This window comes from Passer domesticus, chromosome 3 (assembly GCF_036417665.1).
Source record: "Passer domesticus isolate bPasDom1 chromosome 3, bPasDom1.hap1, whole genome shotgun sequence".
Taxonomy (NCBI): domain Eukaryota; kingdom Metazoa; phylum Chordata; class Aves; order Passeriformes; family Passeridae; genus Passer; species Passer domesticus.
In genome coordinates, this window is record NC_087476.1 from 90,136,364 (window position 1) to 90,151,688 (window position 15,325).

Below are 15,325 nucleotides of genomic sequence, written 5' to 3' on the forward strand. Positions count from 1 at the left end.
CTGTACTTTTTATAACTAGCCTGCACAGATAATTTAATGACAGAGAAAAGCTATCTCATTGTGGTAACAGCACTCAATTTTGCCTTATCCTTACTGGTTTTCTTCTTTTGTGCTATTCCATACACATGGTTCAAAGCACTTGTGAGATGATCTCATTTTTTTGTTGTAGTTGTTTCATTTTCATCTTGTTTTCCTGGCTGAGAGGATGTGTGTCACTTGTGTTTTGAAATGAACTCTGGTAAATACAGCCGCTTCTTGAAAAGATCACTGCTCCCCTTTGAGCACCACTCTGCCATAAATATGCAAGTGGGAAGAAAACTATGAAGAACTTGTTGTGTGAACTGCCCACGGGCTCGCTCTTCTCCTCGCCACAGCCCTGCTTCTGGATCCTTCCCCGCGGGGCACACGACACCTCCCAGCCCTGCGTGACACCGGGCGCCAAAGAAGGGTAATTGTGCTATATGACTTTTTAATTCCCCAACTTACTTCAGCTGTTATCAGCAGCTGGTTACTTCAGCTGGCTGATATGCCTCGGTGTCCTGTAAACATTCGGTCTAGTGCTGTGCATTACTCATAGTTGGAAAATCACTTTGACTCCTGTAGCATAATTATGTTAATGTCAAATGAGTCACAGGGAAACAGAAAACTTTTATCAGAGCTGCACCTCGGTGCCAGTTTCTGAATGCTCCTGTTGGCATGACAGAAGTAGGTTAGGGGATTTAGGGGAAAAAACAACTTTCATTTAAGAGTGATATGAAACCATGACAGTAATTACTCACAAGGAAGCTTAAGTGACAACCAAACTTAGATTCACTGAAACATAAAATTGGTAAGAAAATAACCTGCCTGATTATTTATAAGAACTAGAATGAAAAATACTGAATTTTTAAACAAATACTTTTTTCAGGAAAACTTCAGATCTCTTTCACACATAAACGCTTTTTCACATTCATTATTTAGTTTCAATGGCAGTGATTTATTTAAATTGACATCTTAATTAGATTGCATTTTAGAGACAACTTCCTCTGATATTTTATTATTTTTACCTCTTTCTTGGTTTAGTTAATGCTAGTGACCAGCTACAAAAAAAAAAAAAAAAAAAAAAAAAAAAAAAAAAAAAAAAAAAAAAACCAACACAAAAATAACACCCTTTCAGCTCATGTTTGGATCATAATGTAAAAAGCCAGAAGTCCTTCAACAAGCTAAAAGTTTTGTAACATATCTTGTCCCAGCTTAAAGCAGACAAATGGCCAGTGAGAGCAAAATTTGTTCCAGAGTTTAAAGACAAGAAGACAAAGCATCTGTGACACACTGGCTATCTCAGGGCTAAGCTGCAGCACTTCTTTTTTTTCTGGAACATACAAGTTCCTCTGGTATTTGCCTACCAGGATTTTACATGCTCAAACATATATCAATATTCACACGTGCCATCCCGATGAATAGGATATACCATCTGAATGTAAAGAGAAACCTTTTTTTTTCCCAGATGGCTGAAACATCATTCTCAGAACATAAGAATTTAGGCATTCTGACAGATTCCACTGTGCTATTCGATAAAAAGGCTCAAAAGTAAGCAAAAGGCAAAAGCTGAGTTGAAAATCATAACCATATAATTTTAGTCAGGAAAAAAAAATCACCTAGGGCAACAGAATAAAAATCTCTTATTGATAAGTGACTGCATTTCCATTAATGTTCTGTTTGAGAGGGAGACAAGACTTACATTTCTCTGGGAGCTCCATCCCTCTGAGCATTTCCCCTTCATCTGCTGACTTCTCATCTCATGCCTTTTCTGAGTTCCCTCCACTTATCCTAGAAACTGTTAATAAATTAAATCTCACATGTCCTATAAGAAACCAACTGTTGTTACTAAATTGAGTGGGAATATAAGGTCATGCCATAGGTGACTAAGTACCCCCCAGATTTCCCTACGAGCCATGATCTAAATATGATGGTACAGCATCATCTCGACCTTATAATGAGTGAGGGGCTTTACTTCGGAACATATCCCCGACCCAGAGATAACCTACTACGGACAACACCTGTAGTTTGAAGCCCTCGGCTCCTGGCTGAGTTGAAATTGTGTCTTATTATGTAAAACAGCTCGTGCCTAACACATCACCAGAAAGCCTTTATTGTGGGATTTGGTTCTCTCGCGTTTCGCGTGGGAACGTACAGGAAATACATCAAGGCGCTCTTTCTTTGTAAATTAGCATCGCTTTATTAGCGCCCTGTCCGTGCGCTGCTGCTGCCGCCGCCCCGGGGCAGGACCCGGCGCTTCCCTTCTCCCGGTGCCCGCCGGGGGAAGCGCGGGAGCGGCGCTGGAGAGAATCGCTGCGGAGCACAGGCGGGAGCATCACCGGGGCCCGGGGCCGAGCCGCCGGGACGGGCACAGCCGCGCTGCCCTCGGAGGGCACCCCGGGCCGGGCCGGGGTCCCTTTCGGCGGGCGCACCGTGAGGGGCCGCCCCGCGCCCCCCCGGCGCCGCAGCTGCGCCCGTCCGTCAGCGCCGCCCCCCGGGCGGGGCCGCCCCGCGCTGCCCCTTTAAGGCAGCGCAGCCCCGCGCGCATTCCAGCGGCCGCGTCACCGTTCCGGGAAGCGGGTGGCGTCACCCCGCCATCCGCGCTGCCTCCCGCCCTCCGCGCCGCCGTGCGTCCCGCGGCGGGGCGGGCCCGGGAACAAAGGCGGGATAAAAATAGAAGGTGAGCGAGCGCAGGGAGCGCCGCGCCCGCCGGGCGGGGCGGGGCCGCGCCCGCGTCGGCGGTGACGTCACGGCGCCTGCGCGGCCCCGCGCGGCTATTTATAGGCGCCGCCGGTGGGAAGCCGGGCGTGGTGACGTCACGCGGCGGCGGGCGTGTGGCGTCACGTCACGTGCGGGGCCCTGCGTTCCCCTCAGGATGGCGGCGGCGCGGAGCCGAGCTCCGAGCCCTGCCCGTGCGCCCGCCTCGGGGCAGCGCCCGGGGACCGCGGCCTCCTGAAACAGCGAGGCGGTCTGTGCGTCCTGCCGGGGATTCGCCTTTGCTTGGCACGAGCAAAGGAGCCGCTGGCAGAGCTCCCTTTGCGCGGAGCTGAGTGAAAGGATAACTGTGTCGCGCTGTGAGCGAGGGCAAACAGCAGTGCCTGCCGCTCTTGGCCGTGCGGTGCTCTCCCTGTAAAGAAAAGCAATGTAAATAAAAGCAAAAGTAAAGAAAATCACCCCGGGGGATGGTTTCTGCGCCCGCGGGAACACGACATTCCCCACAATTAATTATTACATAAGTGCCGTGTCAAGGATGCCATTGGTATTACGGTGGCTCTCTCAACTACGGCAGTGACAGCAGTAGCTGCTACCCAGAGTGTTAAAAGGATGCTGCCTCACTTCGGTGCCGCTTGCCAAGTCGGCCTGTCAGGAGCAGCCCGAGGATGTTCCGTGGCCTTTGTGGGCACGGACTCTGTGGAAGGCTGAAGCCTGGGATTGTTTGCAGTCCTCGTCTTTTTCCTAAGAATCAGATGATGTGAAAGGGTACTGGGCCACATGTGTAAGCTTTTAGTAGTAGTATTTGGTAGGCAAGGCTTACACACTCTTTACTACTGGAACTCTTTGTATTTCACCACTGGGTATTAAAAAGCTTCTGGGTCCTCTTTGATCCCTTCTGAATGGGGGCGGGGGATTGTGGTTTGTTGGTTTGGTTGGGGTTTTTTTGTGAAATTGTTCATAAAGGTCAGTGACTGGCTGTCTGTCTCCCAAAGCTGTTGCTTTCTCTAGACAGACCAGACTGCAAATAAGTCTCTAATTTGAGCTGGCAGCTTCCCAGACTGTTTATGTTCAAGAAAAATGTGGTGGACGATGCGAAACAAGGAACTATATCATCAACAAGTGACTTCTGGTGCACTAGTCACTGTGAGCATGTGAAAGATCTAGAAAAAGTTCACTAAGAGTTACACAATAAGCACCAAATAAAGGTCTTTGTAGAGGAGCTGTAAAGTCGATTGAAATTTCCAGAAGGCAAAACTGAGTGAGCCAAGTTCTGTCCCCATAGGGCTGATGTGTCTGCATCAGCTGCTCTCACCCGTAAGTTTGGGGGTTTTTTAATTTGAAAAATAAGTGTTGAACTAAATATAGACTAAACTAATGTGAACTGAATCTAAACCAGGGATATTTTCATTCCAGAGTTTAACCAAATAGTTAATTTGGGATTCCCAAATGATTTTGAGTAGCCTTAGCCGGAAAATTGAAGGAAGCAGAGGTTCAGCCCTTTTTGTGTGCCAGTGCACTGTTCAATGTTAGCAGTCCTTTTTCAGCCTTTCTTTGTGATACAGTGGCATCTGCTTGTGAAGGTTGAATGTGGCATTGGGAGGGCTGTGTTATGCAGAGTAGTGATGTCTGGTGCAGTGCAAACCTGAGCCGCAGTGTGCTGTCCCAGAGCATTCCAAGGGAGGATGGTGTGGTTATTAGAGAGTGGCTGTGTCTTTTATTAGATTGAGTCATACAGGGGAAGAGAGAAGTGGGCAAGCTTTCAGGAGCACAAGCCTTTCTCCTTCAGCTGCCTTAAAAAAGAAATTCTGGAAAACAGTATCAGTAAATTTGTGCTGTTCTTAAAATAGTGTTCTCCATCAAAACCCTGGATTACTCATTAGCTTCTAGAAATGTAATAGCTGCTAGTTTTCCACTAAGGTGTTCCTGGTTACATGCTGCTAGGGACACACCTGTCAAACAGAGCTGTGTTTGGACCTATAAATGTGTAGTTGCACAGATAACTGCTTAAGTGCAGCAAAGCAGCCCTGGGATATGTTGTCTGGGAATTACACTGCATCTCCTCTGAAGAGGGAATTTGCAATGCTTACTTCACTGTTTAGTCACCTGGATGACTCTGTGCTGACAATAAAACAGGCCTCGGAATGAGCCACCAGAATATCATTACAAAGCTTACTGTAATCTGAAGAGAAAATCTGCACTGAGTGTACATCTCTGCAGTCGTGTACTAGCCTATGCTAGAACCTCCCTGCAAAATAGTTAATTAATCTTCTTAACCTAGGAAAAAAAAAGTCCTGTGATTTGAAGTGAAGCTTTCCTGGAATTTTCCATGTGCCCTTCATGGCTTTGGGGTGGTGCCTCCTATTAGAAACAACCTTCCAGGAAGTCTGTGAGCACCGAGCAGTATCAGCCTTGCATAATAAATGCCCTCGACTGCAGAGCTGTGGATTCTACTCATTCTCATCCCAGAATGTGAGGGATTTGCTCAATGTACTGAGTGTCCTCATGGAGGTTATTGGGATGATCCCAAACAGATACCAGGCAGGGAATGGCTCCCACGGGCTGAAGGACAGCAATGGCCTGTTACCAGCTGGAGAATATTTTCACAAAGCAGTCCAAGTGGACTAATACAGTACCTCCAAAACATAAGATCAGAGCTTAACTTTTTTAACCCAGGTGGCACTTTATAACTGTGGTTTCAGCAGAAACATGAGTTTGGCACCTAGTTTTGTCTTCCTGTAAGCCCTTTGCTTTCTGACAGGTAATAATTAACAACTGTTCAACTTCCATGATGGCCCCTCTTCTAAGTGTCAGTTACCCTTTTATCTGAAAACATCTAGCTTTTCAGCATACTCAAGGCATTCTAATTCTTGTGAGACTTATGAAGGTCCACATACATTTAACAGATCTATTGATCTTATTTTAAAAATGGCACCATATATTTTCTGTTGCCTTCTATGTTTGGAAACCATTTTTCAGGGCAGACTAGAAGAAGTTTCTGGTGGAAGCTGGATTCCCTGACTCAAAAGGGCTCTTTGTTTTCAAGGAATAGAAATAAAGAGGATCTCTTTTGAGTTTCCTTTAATTACAAGCCTGAGGGCAGAGGGAAAGGAGTAGTGATTTCTGTTTCTCAGTATGATGTTTGTGATTTAGTTCTGCCTGGAGGAGTTGCTGTTTTGTTGCTAAATGATAATTGTACCTTTCCTGTGGCTGTAGAGGAGATCTGGCAGTGTTGCACTCTGGTTTGTGGGAGTTCTCCAAAAAGCTAATTGGGAGTTTCTTCTGTGACTTGAACGTGCTACTCTCCTTCACAGTCCTGAGGATTTCCTTGTGGTATGATCCAGGGCTGAATGTCAAGTCGGTTCTTGCAGTCTGGCTTTTTCATTCTGGAGGAAACGTGATGCATCTGAAATGTATTTGAGATCTCATTTTCTCATTAGATGGTTACGTTATGCAAGGTGGGGAACGGCAGTTACCCTTAGAGCTATTTATTACACTCGTGGCTCTGGAGCTAATGAGGGAAGATGGGAGTCAAGAAGGGACATGACAGAAGTTTTTGTAGAAGTGGGGATAACCTGGATAGTGAAGGTATATGAGAACATTGATGTTTAAAACCAGATTTTAAAAAGTGTGTGCAGTTCTGTTTTTATTTATGAGCAGCCCTTGATCAAGCATAGGCACTAAGTCAGTATCCTGTCATTTTCTTCCTGGGAGACTCCTGTGTTTCTAGCAGCACCAAAGTAAAGAATTCATGGCTTTTTGAGAAATAAGGAATTACTTTATCTCATTCCTTGGATGATAACTTCCTTTCTCTGAGGAAAGCAGAATTGTCAGTGATGATGATGACTCCTCTTTTCAGGTAGAAAAGAAGAGTAAAGATGTGAGCAAGACATTTAGGATATGTGCAGTCTGCCATGGGGTGTTTTGGGTAAGTTGTCCAATGCTTTCTGACAAAGACAAGGAGGTGTATCATGCCCACCAGGGCAACGTGGTGAGCATAATGTTAAGGCTGTTAATCATGTAAGTACCTGAGAGAATTAGAAATTGCACATTAAAGGTGTTATTGTTTCTTTCGACCATTGACTACTTTCTGCAGAACAGCCACTGCAGCATCTTTATGAACTGAAACAAGGTAGCTTCTCACAGATTCTACTGTGGCCTAATAGTCTCACAAATGTATTTCTTCTGTTTGTGGCATTTGTTACATGATTGAGAATTTGGATAACTTAGCAAAAATGGTGCCTTTTTATTTCTTTCTTAAATCTTGGTAAGAGTTCAAGGCATTCAGCTGTATAAAATTTTCTGGTGGTTTACTGTGAGTTAATCAAAGTTTAAGTCATATAATAAGGCCATTGTAGCTTTTTATGTAATATGAAACTATTTTAAAAGTCTATTAATTTCTAGTTGACATTTTGTCACTTGACCTAGTCCATGCTCAAGGTCAGTGAAGGATTGTTACCTGGTAATGTTTGTCATGACAGGATGAATTACAGAATTTATGAACTTTTTGTTGTTGCCACTGCTGTGTATCAACAGTGCAACTTGAAAACCTACATTAAATATGGCTTTCAAAATTCAGAAATAGATTAAGCCCCTTTCTCTGTTCTCCCTTCTAATCCTTCCTGTCCTCACTCACCTCACTCTCCACCCTTAGATCAAAGTTTCCAAGAGGGTAAAGTCAAAATGTTTCACGTAAATCTCCTTGATACAGCTCAGGCTCTTTGAAACTTTTGTTCTCTTCTGTTTGTTTCTTCCAAAACTTCTTGTTGCTTCCTCTGTATCCACTGGGTCTTTTTTTTTTTTTTTCTTTCCTCTGGAGTGTTACTTGCCTTTATCTAGGACTGTCAGTGTACTGGAGCTCTGGTGTTCAACTGTTATTTAAAAATGTGTATAACTTTATTGAGTTCACAAAGAAACATCTGTGGTATACTGTAAATCACAATCAGAAATACATTTTGCAAAGCAGGCACAGTTGTGTAAAGAAGTTTAAAACAAGCAAAGACCTCATTGTTTTCCCCAAAGGCTCCTGTTTTTGTAACTGTTTAGGTTAGTAAATTCTTTGGAATTTGTCTTTTGCCATGGAATGCCTAATTAAATGTGAGATGTTGAAAATGAACTCAGTAGATCATGACTACCATTTTGAAACTTCCATAAACAACAGGGCACTGTGCACTGTGGAACATTTCTCTAGTGAACACAATGCTTAGCAGAAATCCTAAATCTGTTGCTCATTCAGTTGAAAGCACAGCAGAGGCAAAACCAATGCATGAACACATGTCATGGCAATAAACTTAAATGTTATCAGAATTTGCCCTAGGAGAATGTAATCTTTAATTTTGTTGACTTTTCTGCATGTTTAGATCTTCAAATATTTTTAATTGAATGGTTCTGAGATGGTATCTTCTTTCTACCCTACTTTTAGAAGCAATGAAGGTAAGGTAAAGTTGTTTTGCAAGTGGGGCATGACCCTGTCCCTGTGGAGCTCAGTGACATTTCTTGCTAACTGAAGTGATGCACGACTGGGTGTGGAGGTTTTTGGGTGGCAGAGTTTGCTCCTTCTTGGTTTCCTTTCTTCACACAGATTGATTGTTATGTCTGTGTTGTTGTAAAAACAGGGTGTTCTAAGGCTTTCTAATTAACTTCTGTCTAATTTGGCATACTTTCTGGAACCAAGAGATTTCCTGTGAAAGCTTGGTTCCTCCCTCATCCCAGTAACATCACTAAATTACTTTTGAAAAAGCATTTTGATGCTGCCACATGCCTAATTATAAATTGGTTTTTTTAGGCGTTTAAATTTGATTTGTGTTACAAAAATGAAATTATTTTTAAGGATTGAGTTGCATACTGCTTGAATGTTGCTCAAAATGCTACATAGAACTTCCTTTGATTTAATTTTCATATAATCTATCATTTTTTTAGCATTTTAGAAAGGTTAATTGCAATAATTTGTTGTGGTAGCTTATGTCCTAAAAGCCCTTTGTAATCTGGAAAAAACCCTGATTTTTTAAAACTTTCTAGTACACTAAACAGAATACTTAAAACTAATGCTGTTTTTTCTTTAACTTCTCTGATTCAGATTATTTTTAATAGCTGTGGTTACAGTGGTTACAGTGTACTACTCTTCCTACCTCCTGGATAGTTATGCTGTCTTTGCTGCAATCTTTGTAAGGGCTTGAAAATGCAGAATAAGAAAGCCAGATTTTATTCTTTTGCTTCTTGAGAACTGCTGCAGAGTTTTGTTGTTTCATGATTGCTGTTCTGTTCAGATGCTAACTTATTTTGCACTGGGAAGAAACAGTTTTCAGCTGTTGAAAGTAAGAGTGTATTTGTAATAAGGGTTATTATGATTAATTTTTATGCTTGTTGTCAGTTCTCTGAAAAATATAATTTCAAATCTAAAAAGGCACAGGCTTGTTTACTTAATGATCTCTTAGAATATATTCCTGTGTTGCTCAGATCAGTGACAGCAGGATGTAAGAATTGGTTATTCAAGGTAAGATTTGGAAGTTCATTGAGAGTTATAGCACTAGGGGATGATTTTCTGCACCAAATAAAGTAGAACTTATCACTTATTTCAGAATGAATTTGGGTGAGGCTGAATTTGCTAAAAAAATCTGTTTTCACTTGACTTGGACTATGAGGATTATCTGTTGACATATGTATTTAAACCAAACTGGTGTGAATACAAACCAGCTGTTTCTTGGGAACATTTTTATAGTACATTTGAACCATAAAACGAGGTGACACATTTTTTTAATCAGTGTTCCTGATTGTGCATTGAGGAAATGTGTGTTCTAAGTGTTATTTTGCTATTTCTAAGTGGACAAGAATCTGCAATCTTATACAGCATTAAGTGCTGCAATGAAAATCTAGATACAGAATAGAATGACCCTATGTATATACAAAGAAAATAAATCATGTTTTATTTAGATCGTAACACAAATAAGGACTCTTTTAAAATTACTTTCAGCACTCGTTTTAAAGGCTTGGTTAAATCTTGATTTCCATATCCATTCTCACTGAGCACACAAGATGCTGTCAGCAAGTATCTGGTGATGTGTAACCAGCTGTGATTCTAGGACTGAAAAACAGTCCTAGAATTAGTGTTGTGGAAGTGTTCCACACTTAGTTGCATTGATTCAGGAGCACCTTCATGTTATAAAATGTTCACTGTCCCATTAATTTCTTCCTTCAAACCCTCCAAGTGGAGAGAACCTGTGTCCCCAGTCTTAGTCTCTTCTCACCTTGTGAACATGCTACACAAGGCCAGGGCAGAGGTGGGACATAATGGTATTGGAATGTGTTAAAAGCTATAAGTGTAGATTTATGTAATTTCTAATAACAGCAGCAAGGAATGTTATTTGGAGTTGTTTTTACTTTTTTATTTCATACACATACACACAGGCACAGACACACACACACACACACACACACACAGAGTCAATGTTTCTCAAAGATGAGCTTGGCAGATTCTGGTTAATTGTGTTCTCTAGTGTTTTGTAACTAATATTTTATTGTGATTATATTAATAAGACCTACATTTTGGACAGTTCATTCCTGTAAACTGTCCCTTTAATGTGTTGTATCATTAACTCTTGAATCATTCAGTCACAGGAGTTTTGGTGTTTATGGGATTGGGAAGATGACTCGCATGGTCTTTGCCTGATTTACTAAATACTTTGATTCGTCAAAGAACATTTCTCTCAGAATTGCAGTAAATGAAAGGAGACAAGTCACACGGAGGAAGAAATACTTTCTACCCCTTCTTCAGGTCTTCTTTTATTTTCATTGTATGAAACAATATACAGAAAACATGTTGAAAGCCACCTGTGCCCTTTTTGGGTATCTTTACATAGCTTTTCTCAAAAGCTTTGTGGTCTATGAAGAGCCGTTATTACATCTGACACTGGAAATCCAATCAGTCCTTTTCTGAAGTACTCTGTGGATGCCTATTCCATCTCATTGTGCACATAGAGAAATCCCAAAGTTATAAAGAAGTTAATGGTAGCCATGTGCCATGACAGTGTGTCTGGTTTGGGCCTTTGGGGCACAGTTGGAATATACAGACAATATAAAAGCTCATGTTGCATTGTATAAATGTAAACATTTTTGCAACTGGCAAGTGCTGGTTCTTTGCCTCCATCATTTTCTAAACATGTACAATAGTCTCACCCTATTCCATTTAGCTAAATTGGGTAAGAATATAAATTGACCATGAAAATGTAATTACAACTTGATTCTGTACACTGAACTAGAGATACAGTAGTTCAAAATGTAGTTTGCATTTAGGTGCTTGTATAGCTTTGTCAGTGCAGTTCAGCTGCTCAGAGGGTGTGTTCATTTAGCAAAGGGTTCAGGCTGCTTCTTGTTTAGGTTTGTTCATACATTTTTTGCCTCTATTTGGTGGTGTTAACCCCTTGTAGAAAGGCAAGAGTGTGTTAAACATCATCAGTTTGTTGGGTGAATAGACCATAGGTGTTAGCAGATGCACTAACAGGTCTCTAACTGTGACAAGGGTTTCTAGCACTGTTTGCAAAGCCTGGCTCTATAAACTCTGACCTACATAAAGCTGAAGCAGCTGCCAGATTTACTGGCAATTAACTCTGTTTGTGAGTGCTCAGAAGCCTGGGTATCTGTGTCAGTTTGGGAACTTCAGTTATACCCATTTAGCACGCACCCAAGGGTTTGATATCAATTGTTTTGGGGTTGGGTTGTTTTTGCATTGTGGCTTGTTTGATCCAAGTGCTATTGAAAGCAGCACAAATCTCTCCATTGACTTGGATTAGTTGGTCACTGTATGACATAACAAGCCTGTGTTGATTAATTCCCTGCTGTTCCTGCTATGAGCCCACACATAATAATGGAGAACCATTAGTGGCCATTGTCACTGTTAGTCAGTTCCCAATAATACCTCATTTTTATTTGCAGGCTGAACCTCCCAGTCCTACACAGTGTTATAAATAAACCCTGTAAACAAGACCTCCTTGTCACATTATTAGAATAGTAGATGCAACGTTTGCTAAACTTAGAACTTTCTCAAAGTCATGGTCACAGGTTCATGTGACCTGTTACAAAAGTTGCTGATTTCATTGTTTGGTTTCTCAACACGACTTTCGACTTGCAGCCTGCTGAAGGTTGCTGCGGCCTGTGAGCGGGAGGGCGCAAAGGGCGGGGCCCCTCTTGCGTAAAGGTTTGTAGCTGTGACTGCGTTTTTGCAGAAAGCAGCACTCATTCCGCTCCTCCTGCTTCCTCCTCCTTATCGGGAAGTGCCCTACAGCATGCTGTAAGAGAGCACTGCCTGTTCAAAGAACACCTTCAAAACCTACTAGAAATAGTGAACTGTAGCAAAGCAAATCAGTAACCTGTAGTGTTCCTTTCTTACGTGTGAAATTTAGGGGAAGTACCTGTGCTACAGTGTTACTCCTTCTTTTAGGAGCAAAATGTCTGTCACTTCTTGTGTATAAATGTCATATAACATTGGACAAAGTTGAAAATGTCTAACAAATATTTGCTGAACAGTATTGTCTTACTGAGGAGATAAAGTGTCAGCTTGTCATGTGTTTTTAGGCTACCTTACTAATACATTACCTAACTTACCTTAAAATTTATGAATAACATGCACAATATAGTCAGGAAGTCACCCTTTTTTGTAATTCTGCAACTAATTACTTGGTCACCCACTTGTATCATTGCAAAGCACTGTCACGTTGAGGGTTGGTGCAGGTTTGGTAATATTTGTACCTCCTAAATAGTCTGTGATTCTCAGGATAGATAAAGCATGTTTTGAAAGTCATATGAAGAAGAATTATGAACATGATCAGAGTACCATTTTTTTCCTTTTTAGAGTTTCTCTCTCTGTGAGGTGTCTTCTGTCTTTTCTTGCATTTCACTATGTGCATCCCTCAGTAATTTCACATGATGGAATAGAAAACAGGTCAGAATAGTGTACAGATAAAAGTCAGTATAAGGAATCATTATATCTCTTAGGGAAGATGAGCTACTTTTTCTGTAGCAGAATTACTTACTATCTCTTTGATTAATGTTGCTGTTGTCTTTAAGCCTAGGAAAAGTATTAAAGTAGATTGTAGAGTGCATTTTTGTTCTGTGCAGTAATGTCACTTTAATTCTTTATAAGAGGCAATTAGATAACAAAGCATGTCTTAGAATATTGTATTGATGTCTCTACTCACAGAGTAAGTTTCTAGGAGGAAAATTTTCTAATGGATCTTCTTTTACCTGAAGTATCAGTCTTTTTCTTGCTTAAAGTCTCATTTTCTACCTGAGGAAAAAAGAAGTAGCTAATAACCATAATAGAGGGGAAAATGTTTTGGTTTGTTTGTTTGTTTGTTTTTATTAACATGGAAGCATAATCCTGTATAAGTTCTATGTTTAGGAGTGGTTTTTTTGTCTGCTTTGTCCCCTGATATCTGCACATGAGGCAAGAGAGCAAAAAGGTTTTGTCTTCCTCTCTGTGCACTGTTCCTCCTTTTTTCATAGCCACTACAGCATCTCTGCATTCCTGGCCCCTGTACATGGCCTGAGCACAGGAATCATCTGAGCAGTCAGAATGCTTTTATGTGCAGACAGCCTGGAATGGCTTTATGGCCAGCTCTCCTGGAATAATTTATAAGGGCTGCATCAGGAGCAAGATTGGGGAATTTGGAGGGCTGCCCTGAGTTGTGCTGATGGTTGTATGTGACCCTGACCCTCACTGAGGGAGGCACAGGCCACTTCCCTTACATTGTTCTACCACTGCTGGCATGGAAGAGCAGTGGATCTGAGTTGATATGGGCAGCCTGTAGGTGTTGAGAGAAATCACGCAGTAAGGAAAACTACTGTGACTCCAGAGCATGGTACTGGGGATTTTTTCTGCTGTGTAACTCATGTCCTCCTGTTAGCCCACAGAGTCCCCACAACGCAAAGTGGTGCTGAGATAATGTGTCTGTACAAGAAATTCACTCATTTTTGTGTGGCAGGGTAGACTCAGGTGCACATTTCCTGGTTCTTTTTATTACAGTGGATTTGGCTGCTGTCTTCGTTATTATTAGTGGATTCTTAGAATTATTCTTAGTGGATTGTTTATTCTGGAGAGGTGGAAGTAATTATGAATATCTGCGAAACTCTAATAGCATATGAGTGTTGTAAGCAGGAATTTGTGGTGTGAGCAACTGACGAGTTGTGTAAATTGATCTTTACCTGTCCTTTAATTTTCCAGTGCCATATCAAGCTATGCTGTTGGGGGTTTTTTAATGCATAGATAGGACTTAAGTTAATGTCAATATTTAACTTGCAACTTGAGCTGAGATTACAACAAAATAAAATCTAATACTGAATTTCAAAGGAGCCTAAAGGAGATTGTGTATCTTGGATCAAGTAGTAATGGTTGATTGGAAATTCCAGTCTCACCCATGTATAGGCCTTTTGAAGAATGAAAGTATTAATTCCAGTAAACATAAAGGCAAAACTTAGGGCAATGAGGGCACTGATCATCCAAACATGTTGAAGACTAAGAGGAAGTGTAGTTGTACATTCGATTTGTTCATCTTGTGTAAGGATTCAAATTGTATTTTTGTTGTAAAGTACTGTTGTTGTAAAGCTTTCAATTCCATTGAGCTTCCGACTGCCCAAAATAGACCATTTTGCCAGTTGTCTCTGAGCTCTGTGCTGCCCCACCTAGATCTCTGCAAGTATCCCAGGAAATTATTCCAAAGCTAGAACAGGCATGTCTAGATTATATTGCAGCCAGTGTTATGACTGCATTTATAATTACTGTGAGTTAACATAATTCTTTCCTTTATGAGGACAGCTCTTGGAGAAACTTCTGCTTCTTTTTGATTTTGTTGTTTCTGTTGGTGTAAGATAAAAGCCACTCAGGCTGAAGGAGTATAAAAGGTTTTTCTTATAAAAAAAAAAGGTATGCCAGTATGAACACATCTTGCATGAAACCAGAAAGTAAGTCAGTTGCAATCTACGCTTCTAAAATTCTAAACAATGGTGTACACAAGAGGTTGTAAAGTAACTCTAAAAAGGACCTTATGATGCATACATCTTGTGTAATTCTGGACATTCTAATTACAAAATTATTTTTGCACATACCCAGATTTAGTCATGTGTGGCTCAACCATAGATAGCTCTGTAGATGTTTTTTGGTAGGGAAGTGACATACCAAGCAGTATAGGATGTGAAACAGAATGGACCATATTGAATTAATCTTTAGTGTTTGAATTAAATTCATAAGGGATTTAGTTACACTCTGAAATTCACTCATTCTCAACAGGTAAGAATTTGGACATCACTATTTATAGTAGATAAAAGATGCTTGTTAGAATACAAAGTGGCCTGAAGTTTTCTAGTGTAGATATAATTTAATCTAAATATACCTATCAATGGCTCAAAAAAAGTCAAATGCACACAGCAGTTTGGCTTCATGAGAATGCTCCTCTGGGAGCTAATGGGGTGCAGAGTTTCCCGTGTGAAAGTGGTCTCTCTCTTCTCTTCATTGCTGAGTATCTATATCCATGGCCATCCTCAAGAACCTTATTTTACCTCTTGGCTCCATGCACTGTGAGGTCCTGTTGGCATGAGTGGACCAGGA

At 41.2% G+C, this 15,325-nt stretch overlaps 2 long non-coding RNA genes across 10 annotated transcripts in view; one reads left to right on the forward strand and one right to left on the reverse strand.

Moving 5' to 3' along the window:
* Positions 1–481: 481 nt before the first annotated feature.
* Positions 482–2,212, reverse strand: LOC135297097 (uncharacterized). Its single transcript, XR_010359125.1, has 3 exons — positions 2,040–2,212; positions 1,721–1,816; positions 482–688 (listed from the first exon to the last, which is right to left on the reverse strand). It is a non-coding gene; the product is annotated as an uncharacterized LOC135297097 (long non-coding RNA).
* A 93-nt stretch (positions 2,213–2,305) lies between these two features.
* LOC135297096 (uncharacterized) overlaps positions 2,306–15,325 on the forward strand; it is a 55,585-nt gene continuing 42,565 nt past the window's right edge. For 2 of the 9 annotated variants that reach the window (XR_010359124.1, XR_010359123.1), the window contains exons 1-2: positions 2,310–2,698; positions 6,590–6,658. This is a non-coding gene — a long non-coding RNA (uncharacterized LOC135297096). Of the gene's footprint in view, positions 2,699–5,984; positions 6,189–6,255; positions 6,319–6,589; positions 6,659–15,325 lie in introns of those variants that run through there. The other 7 variants (XR_010359121.1, XR_010359115.1, XR_010359120.1 and 4 more) reach the window with 7 other exon arrangements.